The sequence below is a fragment of the Leucoraja erinacea genome, chromosome 12 (assembly GCF_028641065.1).
Source record: "Leucoraja erinacea ecotype New England chromosome 12, Leri_hhj_1, whole genome shotgun sequence".
NCBI classification, from domain to species: Eukaryota; Metazoa; Chordata; class Chondrichthyes; order Rajiformes; family Rajidae; genus Leucoraja; species Leucoraja erinaceus.
Genome location: NC_073388.1, coordinates 18,853,967 through 18,871,607, shown reverse-complemented (window position 1 = coordinate 18,871,607; position 17,641 = coordinate 18,853,967). Strand labels below are relative to the sequence as shown.

Here is a 17,641-nt window from a genome sequence, read left to right as displayed (position 1 = left end):
TTATTTCCCTGCAAAGATTTATCGAATTGTGTTCTGAAGGTCACAAATGAATTTGTCTTCTCCAGCCTTTTAGTTTGCAATATCGAAATTCTAACCAATTACTACAACTAAACTCATTCCCTCACACCTGTTTTTTGAGCTGATTGTCTGAAATCTGAGGTTTTATTATCAGCCCTTCAGCCAATGGAACAGTTTATCTGAGCTTACTCTATGAAGAGTGCATGATTTGAAAAAATGTCCTTTCAAATTTGCTAGAGACAGATTTCAGATGCTGGAATCTTGAGTAAAAAGACAAAGTGCTCAAGGAGCAGGATCCTGACCCAAATGGTCATTCATCCATTTCCCATCACAGATGCTACATGACCTGTTCAGTTCACCCAGCACCCAGAGGTTTTTTTTTAAATGTCCTCTTAGTTGTATTAGTGCTTTAATCTTTCCATGAAACAGCAAATCATTGTCTCTGGAATCATCTGGTGACTCTCTTCTCTATCTCTCCAAAGCTTGATTTGGAATTGCATGTAATTATCCAACTGGGGATGAGCTAATGTATTCAGTAACTGTGGCATAACTTTCTGGTTTTTTAGAAAGCTCAGGATTCTATATGCTTTAATAACTGGTTTGTTAATCTATCCTTCCATGCCTTTCAGAGATATGCAGACTTTCTCATCTATATCCTAAATCCCTGTGCCTCAAAGTAGTTTCATTTATCATGATATTTATTCCTTTCTCTCGCAACAAAATCGTTCTTTTTTTTTTTGCTTTGCCATTCATCTCCGATGTACCCACGCCTCCTATGAGTCTCTCTCTGTCTTTTGGGGAAAACCACCATTAACTACAGTTCTATGTTTCATAAGATCAGTCATCATCCTTTCCCTGTAAACCAAAGAAAATATTAAAGAGGAATGCAACAGCATAATTCCTTTCACAGCGTCAGGATATCCAAAATCTCTTCTTAGCCAATTAAGTATTTATGAAAGATAGACAAAAAATGCTGGAGTAACTCTGCGGGACAGGCAGCATCTCTGGAGAGAAGGAATGGGAGACTTTTCGGTTTGAGACCCTTCTTCAGACTGAGAGTCAGGGGAGAGGGAAGCTAGAGATATGGACGGTAAGGTGAATGTATTTATGAAATCTTACCATTGTTGCAGTGCAGGAACAATGGCAGGCAATTTTTTCATATTAAAGTCCCACAAGTAGAAGAGTAACTGGCTGGGTAAATTATTTTAGTGCTATCTGTTGGCAGGATACAAGGAGAAAGTTTGAGGTTTCTCTTCAGAGAGTCCAACAGGCTTCATACCTGTACGTGCCTGGTTGGATGTCTGGTTTAACGTGCGTGCGTGCTGAATAATAAAAGTCCAGTCTTCTATAGCATGTTATTATTCCCTGCACTCTGCTATTTTATTCTTAAGTTCAAGCTTCTTTAACGGACTAATGTTTTTGCCAAGATTTATTGTCATATTGCTCTTTTGTTGGTCCAATGTCAAATACAAATGAAACAAACCCTAATGATTAACATACTTTCATTTGTGATTCATCCATTGCATGCGCATTTGGGTCAGAACAAGAGCAAGTCACCATGACCTGAAAAGAGGAGGAGTAATGTAACCACACTTGCTGTGCGATGGCTTGAGAAAGATATGCAGAAGATCAGGTCGCTGAGGCAGGAAATAATTATGTGGAGATGATCTGAAAAAAATTGGGGAGGAAATCTCGTCTATTGGCTCAAATTCCCTGCAGTCCTCCCCACTGATATCTATTGATGGTCCTCTCTAAGGATTATATACCACACCACAAGATGTTCTTACATAAAGAGGAATAATTATCCATTTAATCTGTGTGCATATTTCAGCCCTGTTCTTTTTCTCTCTTAAACAATCTGCCTTTTTTGGTGTTTCTCTATTCCAGATAAAAGGCCAGTCACTTTTGATACACAGGGGGTGAGAAAATGTGGGTGAAAATCAGCTCTGGGCTCTTCTTAAAAGTATTGATAAAAGATTGAATATATGCCTACCCAATTAGTCACCAACAAAAAGATGTAGAAAAACTTAAAAACTTAAAAACTTGTAGAAAAATAGGGAGGCAGGCTTTCCCCTTCTCAAACAATATACCATTTGGGATATTGTTGGGGGGGATGGCCTCTCAGGAGCAAATAGTTGCACTACATCATACTCTGTTGAAACAACAGGGTAAGGCTAAGCCTAGGAGAACAATCATGATAGAGGACTCCATTCAGACACAAGCAAGACTCCAGAATGGTGTGTTGCCTTCCTGGTGCTAGGGTCAAAGATGCCTCTGAGTGGGTATAGAACATTCGGAGAGGAGTGAGTGAGTGGTAGAGGTGTGATCCATATTAATCCAATGGCATAGGTAGGAAGAATACACAAATAGTATGTGCTTGTAATGTGCTGCCAGAGGATGTCATGGAAGCAGATAAAATAGATGCATTTAAGTGGCTTTTAGATAGGCACATGAATATGCAGGGTATGGAGGGATATGGATTATGTGGAGGCAGAAGGGATGTATATAATTTGTCATCATGTTTGGCACAGATATCATGGGCAGAGGGGCCTGTTTCTGTGCTGTCCACATTCTCTGTTAACTAGAACAGTTCTTTGTAACATGTAAATGGATGCATAGGCTAGCAGTGTTCTGGTGGTTAGATTTCATGGAGTTACCTAATTTCAGCTTGGTTAGTAGTTTGAAAGTTAATATTAGCAGCTGGAGTACTGATATGGAAGGGAACATTTAAATAGGAATAATATTTAACACTGAGTTTATTTGAAGATATGATATTTCCTCCATTAAAGCATGAATTTCATTATATTTTTATCTACAGGGAATTTCTGGAACTTATTTTGACTAAGTTCAAATTACATACATTTTGGATTCATTAGGTAGATATAGTTACAATATAGAGTCATAGTCATACAGCAAGGGAAACAGGTCCTTCGGCCCTACTTGCCCTTGCAGACCAAGAAGCCCCATCTAAGCCAATCCCATTTGCCTGCGTTTGGCCCATATTCCTCCAAACCTTAATATGTTACTGTTTAATATAAAACAGCCTCTCCATTGTTTATTGTATTATTTTTAATCAGTTGGGAGAATAAACAATAGTGTTATTATTCATTGTCAAGAAAATGATTATTAAGTGGCACACACTGTCCAAAAACTCTATTGTTTTTCAGAGGTTTTCCGACTCCATTGAAAAGGCAGCAACAAAGGGACATTGTAATGGAGTCAAACTGTCTTGTGCACTCACTCCAATTAAAAGTTCTGGTAAAGCAACACCACTTTTACATTTTAAACACAGTTTTAAATTCACCCTTAGAATCTACCCACAGCAATTCAAACCATTTAATTGTTGTACAATTATTTATATTTGGCACGTTTTACTGCATGTTGTGTCACTGTAACAATTGACACATCCCTTTCAGGTTTTTCTGGACAGTCATTTGTATAATTTAATAAAAGTTATCTTAATTAGATAACTGATAATTTAAAGGAACCAATAAGGTAGTAAATTCCAACTTTATGAGTTCTTTGAGAGTTTTCCAAACGTTTAGTTTGCTTTGTGTACGATAATTCAAAACAATTAACGAATTGGCCATGTTAATACTTCATGTGTGTAAATCATTCGAGAATAGATTTCTTTGCTTAACCAAATTGATCGATTTCTGTGTTGGTTAGATGAACAAACGTTTTCAATAGACTGGAAAGTAATCTTAAAATTTTCCAAATGTGAATTCATCAGATTTGTCACCAGCCCATTTTTAAAGGTCAGCAGAGTCCTGGCATATGTTTATGTGCAGTCTCCAGAACTGTGGTAATGGTTTTTGTCAAATTCAAAGAACCGCTTCCTAATCTTAGTGCAGCTGTGCTTCTGGGACATGAATGCTATTTTTCTATCTTTAAATGTGTGCTGCTTTATGCTTGCTGTTTGAAATGTGCAAGTGGCTTATTTAAAACAGAGACATCTGCAAAAAATAGCAACAATGTTGGTGGACGGACAGCTAAGCTTGGCCAGTGATGTTTCATATTCTCTATCTGTTTAATTTCTGCTACCACACATGGTTTATCAAAAGGGCAGCACAGTGGCACAGCTGGTGGAGCAGCTGCCTCACAGCGCAAGAGACCCAGGTTTGATCCTGAAGCCGGGTGTTGTCTGTGTAGAGTTTGCACGGTCTACCTGTGACCACGTGGGTTTCCTCCAGGTGCTCCAGTTTCCTCCCACATCCCAGAGATGTGCGGGGCTTGTACGTTAAGTGGCCTCTGTAAATTTCCCGTAGATGGGAGTCGGTGCATAAGTGGAATGTAGCCAAGATGTATTTTGGGGTTTAAAGCTACCATTAAACATATAAATTATATATAAATTAAACATAACATTAAACTGGGCATTGAAAAATCGAGGTAATGAGATAAACCTATATTTGACCTATATGCAGGAGTTCTTTAAAAGATTTAAAGTGTACTGTCAATCAAGAGTAATGGTGCATGTACTAAGATTTCCTAATGGCATTTTATAAGGTGCCACATCAAAGGATTCTTCAATAAATACTCATGGCATGAGATAATGGATTGGCGTGATTGGAAGATTAGCCAGCTAGCAGGAAGCAGAGCAGTCAAAATTAATATTTTTTGGTTAACAAAATGTGAAGTCAGAAATGTCACAGGGATAAATGAAAGGGAAAAGATCTCTCAAATAGAGTACAATATAGGAACATGTGATATTGTCCATTTTCTCAGGGAAAATAAATTCTAAGCACATTATCTAACTGATGAGAGATTTGTCCTATAGCATAATTTACCTTGAGTGCAGGTGAACAAGCAAAGAAGGGTCTCGACCCAAAACGTCATCCAATCCTTCTCTCCAGAGATGCTGCCTGTCCCGTTGAGTTACTCCAGCATTTGGTGTCGATCTTTGGTTTAAACCAGCATCTGCAGTACCTACTTACATAGAATATTACCAATGTTGGAAGGGGAACTGAATACAAAAGTTATGGTACAGTATTAAAAGATTTTGGTGAAATCACATCTGGAGAACTTTAGTCTTCTTATTTAAGGACGGATGTTAGTGCTTTGGAAGCAGTTCACAGGAAGTTTATTAGATGAATACCTATGAAGGACATTGTTATTTTATGAAGAGAGGTTGAACTAACCAGGGTTGTATCCAAGAGTCAAAAATATTTAATTGTCATATATGCCACAAACGGAACAATTACATTCTTATGTGTAGCAGGAAAACAGGACTGTAAACACAGTCCTCAGAGATAACATAATAAACAAAAAAAACATTTAACGTTAAAAAAAATCAATATTAGTGCAAAAAAAAGTCCAAGTCACAAATGCAACCAAGATAGTTTGCAGTCCATGGGAATTTAGCAGAACGCTCGGTACAAGAAACTGTGCCAGATTCGCCGTCTGAAAAAAGCTCAGAGAATTGCTAAGGACAAACTGCACCCCCTCCACATACACCTGGATCTCCTGCCATCAGGCAAGAGATATCGCAGCATCAAAGCCCGGACTACAAGACTGCTAAACAGCTTCCTGCCAAACGATGCTGGGCAGGGTGAGGCTGCTCCAAACAGTCACTCTGTACTCACAGGAAGGCACCCCTGATTCTGCGGCTGGAAAAGCAGGACACTTTAATAAGGATTAGACCCCACTGGCCACTTTAAAAATAACAAAAAACAGGGCAAACGGCCACTGCAAATCAGCGTTGCCTCCCCGGACAGTTTCTATGACATCGTTGGTTTGTACTGTATTTTAACTGTATTTTAACTGTTTTACCTGCTTTTAACTATTTATACTGTTCCATCAGGGACTGGATTGTTTTTAGTGTTATTATGTGTGAAATGTTTTAAATTTCATGTGCGATGCTCCGGTATTCCCTGGGAAACGTCTTTTCATTTTGCACTGTACAACTGTTGCTTGCAAGATGACAATAAAAGTTGATTGATTGACAAGGGAAGTTGCTTGAAAGAGAAAAAAGATTTGAAGAGGACTTGACAGGGTGGATGCGGGAAGGCTGGTTCCTCTTGGAGGAAAGTCTCAAACTGGTGGCAACATTTGTGTAAAGAAAATCATGTTTAACCAATCTACTGGAGTTCTTTGAAGGTATATTACAGCATGTGCCTATTACAATAATAACAGCCACTTGTAATAGATGGTTGTGAATCTTTGGAATTCAGTTCTTTGAGGGTTGTGGAAGTAGGGTCCATATTTTTAATGCAGCAGTGGATAAGAAGGAGTGAAAAGTTACCTTGGGTAGACAGAAATGTAAATATATATAGCTACAGGTATATAGCTCTCTGAGCTATGGGAATCTGGGGATATGGGGAGAAAGCAGGAACAGGGTACTGATTCTGGATGAACAGCAATGATCATATTGAATGGCGGTGCTGGCTCAAAGGGCCGAATGGCCCATTCAAGCACCTAATTTCTATGTTTCTAACTGATATCACAGTCAGATCTGCCTGCATCTTATTGAATGGCGGAGCAGGCATGACGGACAGAGTGTGTTCTTTGGGCTTTCAATCAATATGTTCTTTTGTCCATATATTCAGAATTAATGAAACAACTCTGCACTCATCAAGGACATAACAGAATTTCCTTTATTATCATTCAAACAAGTTTGAATTACATTTCGTACCATGCAGTCATGACAGAAAAAAGCAACAAAATCCACACACACAATTTAACACAAACATCCATCACAGCGAATCTCCAGGCACCTCCTCACTGTGATGGAAGGCAAAAAGTCTTCTCTCTTCCTTGCTTGTTCTCCCGCTGTGATGAGGCGATCAAGGCTCTCGACAGATTGAGACTGATCTGTCCTTGATTCATATTGACTGTGGGCATCTGAAATGGACAGTGGCTAATTCACCATAATGGGTACAAGGAAATTGTGGAAGCAATTTACTCAGAACATTTAAAAAAACAAATAGCACACTTATTCAACCTTATGGTGAAAAATGCAATCTGTTCTTTTCTTTTTCTTTCTGTGCTGTAGTTCCATGAAGCCCACTCATGTTCATGAAGTCACGGTGGCACTTATAAAAGCATCTTGAGCATGAATAAAAGTGCCTCTAAATAACGCCAACTTGATTTAGTGCAATAAGTGCATTGCACATCTTGTTATATGACAAGTAGAAACCACCAACTGAGAAATGACTGACAGAGTTTATAACTATAGCCTCAAGGGTAACAATAAACCAACACTATAAATTATGTGATGAAATGAATGCTCATAAAACAAGGGAATGCAGTGCAAATACATTTATTTATTATAGCAGAGAAACAGTTGACAAATTCTAGTTTCATTCTACTTGTCGAAGTTGGGCAGATATAGTATTGGCTGGATGCATAGTAAACCATGAAACAAATTGATCCATTCATACTCAGATGAAAAGTAAAATTCCCAATAAACTACTTGGTCTCTGGTGAATTTCACCTTCCACCTTTCAAAATAACTCTGCTACCCTGAAGGCAATCAGTAAGGCGACAGCAGTAAAACTGCAGAACCGTTGTTACATTAACTTTTACAACTATTTGCAAAGGTCATTTCAAATGAGGAGAGTGTAAATTGAATTACAACTTGCTACTGATTATGACTTAAGTGTTATCTGAAAGGTTTGATGGACCATGCAATCCCACTTGACATTTACATTGCTTCATTACTGGACATGTAATTGTATGAGGTGCAAATCTGTGTCTTGCCTGAACCCTACTAAGCTAATTGGGTGTATTTATTTGGTGTTAATTACATGGAGGTTTTCTCCTGACATTGATTGCTCAGTTCTTATCAGGCATTGTTACTTTGGGACATCCTACATGGAAACATAGAAAACAGGTGTAGGAGGAGGCCATTCAGCCCTTTGGGCCAGCACAGCCATTCATCTTGATCATGGCTGATCGTCCCCTATCAATAACCCGTGCCTGCCTTCTCCATATATCCCTTGACTCCACTAGCCCCTAGACCTCTATCTAACTCTCCCTTAAATCCATCCAGTGATCTTGATATGATTCCTGGCCAGTTTCTTTTTTACAATGTCACTTAAAAAAGGCCTTGCTGGGCAGAATCCTCTTGATTAGTTTAATTTAGTTTAGATCTACAGCATGGAAACAGGCCCTTCGGTCCACTGAGTCCATGCTGGCCAGTGATTACCTGTACACTAGTTTTATCCTACACACTAGGGACAATTTTCTGAAGCCAATTAACCTACAAACGTGTACATCTTTGGAATGTAGGAGGAAGCCAGAGCACCCGGAGAAAACCTACACGGTCACAAGGAGAACATGCAAACTCCGTACAGACAACACCCATAGTGAGGATCGAACCCGGATCTCTGACCCTGTACGGCAGCAACTCCACCACAATGCCACTGTGCCATCCACTTTTTTTTTCTGTAACAAAAGAACAAATATAATCTGATCTTGAAGATTCTGTGAATGTCTGAGTTAGATCATTCATAACCAGGCGAGAAGGATGAATCTGACAGATGTTATCCTTGTTCTGCCAACCAAGGATCATGTTCTGTACAGTGTACAAAGATAACATAGAACTAGTGTGAACGGGTGGTCGATGGTCGGCATGGACTCGGTGGGCCAAAGGCTCTATTTTCACACCGCATCATTCAAACAATCAAAACATGACAGGCCTTAAAGCATTTGTTTGCGTTACTATCTAATTTGTGTGACTGCTTCAGATTCTGGCTGGCATTCTGCGACGTTGTCCAACATGGACAAGTCTTGGCACAACACAGGAAGGAATTAATCTCTTTCCCTGGTACAACAAATGAAAAGGAAGAGACTCGTACTTCTGGAGGTTAGTGCCAAGAGTCAATGTTAACAGTGTAGATCCATTGCTTTGGGGGGGAGGTATGGTCCTCCTCATAGCCCCTCCAAAGGCAGAGGTCCCCCGAGAAGGACAATCCCCAAAAATATTCCTCAGAACTTGGGTGTAATATCACAACCAATTCAATATCCGGGCACCCTTCGTCAAGAGGAGTGAATATATCTTTCAATTCCATATCGTAGCAAATTTCTGAATAGTCTGGAGACCACTTAATGCACCATATTGCCATCACACATCTACCAGCAATTTGTACCTTTCATGACTCGCATTTAACATTTATAGGCTCACCTCAACGTCACATATACCATTGATGGAAGATGCATGCTTATAGCACACACAGCCAGCTATTCAGACACATCAGACAAATAGGAGATACAAGAGACTGCACATGCTCCAATCTTGACTAAAAATCAAAGTTCTGGAGGAACATAACCTGGCATGCAGCATGTGAGGGAATGGACAGATTACATTTTGGATCGGAAATCTACTACAGACTGAAGGGTCCAGACCTGAAATGTCGTCTGTTTCTTTTTCCTCCACGGATTCTGCTTGGCCTGCTGTTCTTTTAGAAGTTTTGTTTTACATCAGCCAAACAGATTTCACAATAAATTCCCCATTGTAGGATACTACAGAAGATTAAGATGCACGGGATTAACGGCGCCTTGGTCAATATGGAATCGATACTGACATCTCCACCGTATTGTAGATCAACATCAGTTAAGAAGGTAAGGTAAATGTCCTCAGAACATGTTTAGTGACAATTTGGTATAGTTGTTCAAAATTATGATGTTATGGAGTTAATAAGCTCCAAACCAGTGACAGGAAAGTTAGTCACTAAAGTCCAGAGATAAAACATAACTGACAAAAAGGTGGAACTTTTTAATTTTAATATAGCAAGTTGTTTGATTGGAATGAATGCAACACATGCAGAAAAGATTACTACCCATGGTGTTGAATGATACTAATTGGGTAATTCTACCAAAGAGTCAGTATAGCTGCAGTGGGCTGAATGTTACCTTTCTGAGCTAAATGGTTCTATGATTTCAATTACACACAGGAACCATTTAATTCTTGTTGAATAATAGCGGGTGTCATTTGGAAACATCCAACTACCGGAAGGGAGTGTGGTCAAGCTTACTCCAGATAAAGGAGTTACAGTGTAGGAAGGAACTGCCGATGCTAATTTACACAATAGATAGACACAAAATGTTGGAATAACTCAGCGGGTCAGGCAGCATCTCTGGAGAAAAGGAATAGGTGATGTTTCGGGTTGAAACACTTCTTCAGTTTGCAGTTAACACTCAGATTTACAGATACTGCAATCTCTTTAGGGTTTTAAACTATGGATCTTTAACTAATGTTAAACCAGTTCTTCTGATAGTCTTGAGCAGGACAACAATGTGGCTTACTTCAACAATGAGTCCAACCAGGGCAGCCCAGCCTCATTACCATCACGTACAGTACATGATGGAAATCTGGCAAGTTATTTATAATGGTTGCTGCATTTAAGAGATAACAATTTCGTTGTTAGAGTTTTTTAGGATCGGCTGTAAACCTAGATGGGTTGAGAAATTAGATTGCCTCATTCTGGTTTTTCCAGGGTGGTAAGATTTAGAATTAGTATTATTAACAGTAGATAGCGATTTTGATCATTTCCAAACCACCTTCATCAGTCAAGAAACACTGACCAGGTGTGTTCAGTACCTGATACTCCCACCACTTTTTGTGCAATGATGCTTTACAATGTTGCCAGTAAATTGAGTTCCTAGGTCCAAGAAATATTTGTCACAGAACTGGACCATCAATTAAAGGAACGCTCACTTCAAACTATCGACCTCGTTGGAGACACTCAAACTATCTTTGATTTAACTTTACTGGACTTAACGTTGCATTAAAGGTTATTTACGTTTTTCCCCTTATCATGTATCTGCACACTGTGGATGGCTCGATTGCAATTATATTACCTTTCTGCTGACTGCTGAGCACGCAACAAAAGCTTTTCACTGAACCAGTACACGTGACAATAAGCTAAACTCAAAAATGGGAAACTCCACCAATTCAAGCTACTCTAGCAGTTATTCCCATACCTTCTCAAGTGGTTATTATTGCTCTGAGCTTCTTCAAACATCAGCACATGCTAAATATTTGTCATGGCTGTACCATTGGCAGTACCTTTGAGTGGGATTTTCAGGTCAGATGATGCTAACAATTAACGCAAGGTAGGAGAGACAGAGGAGGAGGTACTGAAATGCACATGACACTCTCCCCCCGAGACTATGTGGAGACATGTCCTCTGGTTTGACTCCTCCAAAGAGCTGCAATGTCTGATTATGTTGTCAGGGATAATTTAACAGGAAGGTTTCCATTTTTTTAAAAAGCATATCTATTTGTCATGATGCATATGATGTATGTGGTGTATGAGCAAAGGGGAATCTGTTGGCTTGGAGACAGGGGAGGGACGGAACATATGTTTTGTGTGAGGGGTCAGCCTTGTCAGAGTCAACAAGAACAACATGCTCTGACCCAAAGCTTACATTCATCAATCAGTCTTGAGTTGCAGCTCACAGGAATAAGGCATTTAATCTCTTGGTCCAGCATTCAATGAGATCAATGCCGATCTCTACCTTAGTACTACTTGCTGGCATGAATTCTCCTGATTCCTCTATTAACCAAGATTGTAACTTGAAAATGCTCAGCTCCCTGGGTATAGAACTCCAAAGATCCCCTGAATTATGCGTGATTCCCAATGTTCTGGAGGGCTGCGTCCAAAATAATTCTCAACATTGGCACTGCACAAGGATGTGTTCTCATACATCTATGACTATACGGCCAAATTCAGCTCTAACTCCATCTACAAGTTTGGTGGGCCAGATCATGAACAATGACAAGACGGAGTACAGGAAGGAGATAGAGAACTTGGTAACAATGGTGTCAGGACAAAAGCCTCTCTCTCAATGCCAGCTAGATGAAGGAGCTAGTTATCAATTTTAGAAAGCATGATAGAGTATATGCCTCAATGAGCATCAATGGTGTCAAATGGGAAATGGTTGAGAGCTTCAAGTTCTGTAGCATTAATACAACCAATGATCTGTCGTCAGCCAACCACATTGAAGTGACAGCCAAGAAGGCACATCATCACCTTTATTCCGTGAGGAGACTGAGGAAATTTGGCATTAATCCAATGACCTTACAAGCTTCTACAGATGCACCATAGAAAGCATACTGTTAGGTCATATCACAGCTTGGTTTGGGAACAACCTGACTCAAGAATGCAAGAAATTGCAGAGAGTTATGAATGTAGCCCAGTCCATCACACAGACCAGAACTTCTGGCCATTGGTTCCATCTATACTTCATGCTACCTTGGAAAAGTAGACAACACAATCAAAGACTTGTCTCATCCCAGTCATTCCTATTCCCACATGCTCCCCACGCATGTACCACCAGAATCGGGAGCAATTTCTTCCCCTCTGTTATCAGACTTCTGAATGGTCCTTCAGATAGCCACATCCTTTCCTACCAAATTCTGCCATAATCTACCACAACTACATATTCGGAGTACGGTGGCCAATGAAGGGTGGCACAGTGGGGCAGCTTGTAGAGTTGCAGTCTCACAGTGCCAGAGACCCAGGTTCACTCCTGATCTGGGTGTTGCCTGCGTGGAGTCTGCATGTTGCCTCAGTGACCACCGGGTTTCTTCCGGGTGCCCCTCACATTGCAAAGACATGTGAGTCAGTATGTTAATTAGCCACTGTAAACTGTTCCCTTGTGCATAGGTAGTGTAGAATCTAGGGAGAATGGATTATGATATGGAGATAATAAAATTGAATTAGAATAGTGTAGGAATTGTATAAATGGGTGGTTAATGGTCAGCATGGACTGGGAGGCCCAAAAGGCCCAGTTCCATGCTCTATCTATCCCTATCCCTATCTGAGGATGAATTTAATTGATTAGATTGAATTTAATTGATTTGATGAAACTGATGAATATGAATTTTATGTTGGGTATTTACTAATTGTTTTAGCATTTAACTTTATCATTTCTACCTTTTTTCTAAAACTGCAAATAATAACTTGTTTCTGTTAATGCTGTTCAGTGTTTTCTTTTCCTTTATATTTTAATCAGATGTCTCCGAAGAAGAAATGAAAAATGTCAATCCATATGCCCAGCAAAAGAGACCAATTTAGACTGAATTTGCAGAGATTATCCGAATTTGGTCTACTCCAAATGTGATGATCTACAGGACATTCTTAATGGAAAAGTAGTGGGCAGAAAGGCATGTCATGCGTGGTTTGAAGAGCAAAATCTGTAGTTTACAATGTCAAAATTGAAAAGTTGAGGAAAAACAAGGTGTACAGAGTTGCTTATTGGTCACAATCTGAGGAGTATGATGATGCTACTGATTATGATATGCCAATGTACCAGCTAGCAACCGATCTTCTCCAAAAAGACTTGGACTATTGCTATAAATTGTAATTTATTTTACCTATCTGTTACAGATTTACAGCATATAATATAATAATATTAAAGTTCTGATCTTGAGAATATTGCATTTTTGAATTTTCAAGGCAGTCTGGGTGTTTATTACTATTTCCATCACAACGGTCATTTTTGTAATTAGCTACAATTAGGTAACTAACTAATTGTATGCTTTAATTTCAGGTCATCCAAGGAAGATTTTTATATTTGTTTCAGAATGCTTCAATCTATAATAACTGAAAAATTCATTCAGTTCTCTTAATTTTTAAGAAAGTTAAAAGCATTAGGGAACAAGATGCTAATTTCCGAGTATGAAAATGGCCATAACTTTTTTAATACTGAAGATATGAAAGTGAATTAGGTGTCAAATTAAAGTTATTTTTATGCTTTATCTGATGGGTGGCTTGATTTTTTAAATCTCAAATTTTTGTAACATTCCTACATGATGGATGTCACTAAGTGCACTGCAAAGAGAACTATAAGCAGGATAATTCACTGAGAAACACCAAAATTCACCTCAATACGAGAAGAATTGTGTGACTTGTGCCGTCAGCCAGAAGAGTTTGAATCAATCTTCTTATGCAACTGGAAGTAAATGTCATGATGTTAACTCAACCGTCAAACTGGATGCCATGCAGAACCAAAAGCTCCTTTATATCTGGAACAATGGCCTGCGTGTTGCCAAATATCTCGTGCATATTTCCATTTGCACAATCAAATGAATAGAGCTAATTTGTTTGCATGTAATAACTTAAAATATGAATAATTTATCGAACGTTTCCGAAATAAATGTCTTTGTAAACAACTCTTGATCATGGAATTGTACTGCTGACAACACCCAGAGGCTCTATGTCTTAATGTGCTCCTTGCATTCTCCTGTATTGGGTAAGGTTATACTGATGATTAATGTCCTCTGATGGCAGTTGGCACTTTTTGGGGGGGGGGGTGGGGGAATTCAGCTGAAGTTCCCACAGCACATTGCCAAAACCACCCTGAGGCCAGACACCCTCCTGGTCTCAGAGGCAACCAAAAACATCGTCTTGTTGGAACTGACAGTGCCGTGGGAGGACCATCTGGGGGAGGCCCATGAGAGGAAGATGACCAAGTATGAAGAGCTGGTCATAGACTGCCGTAAGCAGGGCTGGAAGGCAAGGTGTATGCCCATCGAGGTTGGCTGCAGAGGTTTTGCAGGGCAATCGCTCTACAAAGCCTTGAGTGCACAGGGCATCAACGGTGTGGCAAGGAGAAGAACCATCAAGAACACCACAGAGGCAGTGGAGAAGGACTCGAGATGGCTCTGGATCAGGAGAGAAGGTCCATGGGGAAGAGCGAATGCCACCTGAACACAAGTCGTGGTCTGATCAACCACGGCTGGGTCGCCTGGGTGAGGGTGTCTGATGTTGAAAGACCCGAAACATCCAATGACCCCAGGTTACATCACTGATGATGTGTTCAGGAGCATCAATAGATGTATGTTGTGATGATGTGGTTGGACAAAACTAAGGTCACAATTCAAAGCTTTTAAAAAAGAGTCACCAATTATTTTGCCAGCCCAGGACTTCAGGAAACATGGTGGAGTACATGCCCCATCCAGCATCATGGGCGCCAAAGTGGAAATGGGTAAGACCTTCACGTTCTTCGACGTTGATATCACCAATTATTTGTCATACACCAAAAGCCAAGAAGGCACAACACAACGTTTTCTTCCTTTGAAGATTGAGGAAATACAGCATGTCTTCAATTACTCTTACAAACTTCTATAGATGCACAATAGAAAGCATAGTCGGGTTGCATCACAGCCTGGTTTGGGAACAGCTCTGCTCAAGACCGCATTAAATTGCAGATGGTTGTGGAAGTGCCCAGTCCATCACACAAACCAGACTCCGCTCCATTGATTCTATCTACACTTCATGCTATCTAGCAATACCAGAGAACACACTCAAAGATTTGTCCCACTCTAGTCAGTCCTTCTTCTCCCTGTTCCTGTCAGGCCGAAGGTGCAGAAGCATGAAACACACACCACCAGACTCACGAACAGTTTCTTCCCCTCTTTTATCCAGCTTCTGAATGGATCTTGCATAAGCTAGGGTGCAGCCTGATTCACCATTACCACATTGTGGGCATTGGACTTAGTCTATTGAACTGATGTACTACAATCTTCTTTAGAACTATATTCTGAACTCCATATCTTCTTCTTTCCTTTACCTATTGCATTTGAGTTTGACTTGTTTGTATTTATGTATAGTATTATCTGATCTGATTGGATAGCATCTAAGACAAAGCTTTTCATTTCACCTCTGTGCGCATGGCAATAATAAACCTAAACTAAACCAATTAGATCTCTAAACTGCAACCAGATCTCTGACTTACTGATGTGAAAGAAACAAAATTCACCACAACATGACAATCCATCTGATGACTGTATGTACCAGTTTTGTCTGACTAAAACCTTCTAAATTGAAACATGAAATAATGTGAATAGCAGAATTAAAGTGTGGCATGTCGCTGAGCCCACTGGATTATTACTGAACAAACCAAAAAAGAGACAAATGAAAAGATGATTTAAAATTTAAGACAAGTCCTAAGGTGGGATTACTGGAGGCCCCGCCATAAATATTACTGACATGACAACATTAAAAAATACAAGAAGGGGAAGTCCATTCGGCCCCTCAGGACTGCCCCACCATTCAGGACTTGAGTGCCCCCCTTGATCTCATCCTTCTGTCTTTAAATACTCCCAATGATCTACATCTGGGATAGAACATCCTGGAGATTCACCAACCTATTAACGAAGACTTGCAACTTTCCCTCCACGACTTTTGAGTCATAGAGAGACATAGAGTCATACAACATGGAGACAGGCCCTCGACCAATACGTGCATGCCAACCAAGATGCTCCATCTAAGCCAGTCCCATTTGCCCACATTTGGTCCATAGGCCTCTACGAAATAGGATAGGAAAGGTCCAAGTGTCTTTTAAATGTTGTGATTGTACCTACCTCAACTATCTCCTCTGGAGGTCATTCCATACATCTACCACCTATTGAGTAAAAGGATGCCCCTAAGGTTCCTAATCAATCTTTCTGCTCTCAACTAAAACCTACGCCTTCCTGTTGTTGATTCCCCTACGCTGGGTACAAGGCACTGTGTAACAACCCTATCAATTCTGCTCATGATTGTATACACATCTTAAGGTCACCCCTTAGCCTCCTGTGCTTCAAAGAATAAAATCCTAGCCCAATCTCCCCCTATAGCTCAGGCCTTGGACTCTTGACAGCATTCTTGTAAATCTCTGCACTCCTTCCAGAGAGTGACTGAAACTGAATACAATTCTCCAGTTCTGTCACAGCTGTAACATAATATCCCAACTTCCATACTCAGTATGTGTAAGAAGAAAATGCAGATGCTGGTTTAAACTGAAGATAGACATAAAAAGCTGGAGTAACCCAGCGGCACCGGCGGCATCTCTAGAGAGAAAAAATGGGTGACTTAACGGGGTCGAGTCTGAAGAAAGGTCTCGACCCGAAACGTTGCACATTCATTCTCTCCAGGGATGCTGCCTGTTCCGCTGAGTTACTCCAGCTTTTTGTGTCTATCTTCTATACTCAGTCCCCTGACATATGAAGGTTAATATACTGAAAGCCTTCTTTATCATTCTATTTCCTTTTTCATGCCACATTCAGGGAACTGTGTACCTGCAGTCCTCGATACCTGCTCCACAGCACTCCTCAGGGCCCTGAACTGACCAAATTAACTGAATTTTTCTTTAATATGACAAAAAGATCATCATCTACAGCTACAAATGTGAGAAATGTTTTGGGAAATTATACTTTATGATGTCCTGTCTCTGTCTGGAACTTAACTGTGGGTCCTATAGTAAAGTGTCTGTGACATACCCTACTGGGAAAGCCACATATTTTTCAGTTTATTTTGGAAAGCAATGAACTTATTACAACATCAAGTCACCTGATGAGACATTAATCTAAACACTGCCACTAGGTGTGCATTGGCCAGTGACCCAGCCTACAACCTGACTGTAGTCCGAATCATTCAAACAGAAAATCCAAAATGCTGAACTCCCTTTTTCCAAAGGTACACATTTCAAATCAGGAACTAACTTTTAAACTCCTGACACTGTAAACCTATCTGCATTACCGACCATCAATGTTGAATGATTTTGATCGGGGGTGGAACAGTCACTTTCTATTGGCAAGGCTGGCAGTCTTCATGGCACTGACCCTGTTCTTTAAATCATTTCAACCATGTTACATCCAGTGAATAGTCAGCATCAACACTCTGCAGGTACATAA

At 40.0% G+C, this 17,641-nt stretch overlaps 1 long non-coding RNA gene across 1 annotated transcript in view; it reads right to left on the bottom strand.

The window, feature by feature from the left end:
• Nucleotides 1–6,347: 6,347 nt before the first annotated feature.
• The window catches only part of LOC129702123 (uncharacterized), a 42,486-nt gene continuing 31,192 nt past the window's right edge, over nt 6,348–17,641 (bottom strand). The window contains exon 3 of the long non-coding RNA XR_008724332.1: nt 6,348–6,858. This is a non-coding gene — a long non-coding RNA (uncharacterized LOC129702123). The remainder of the gene's footprint in view (nt 6,859–17,641) is intronic.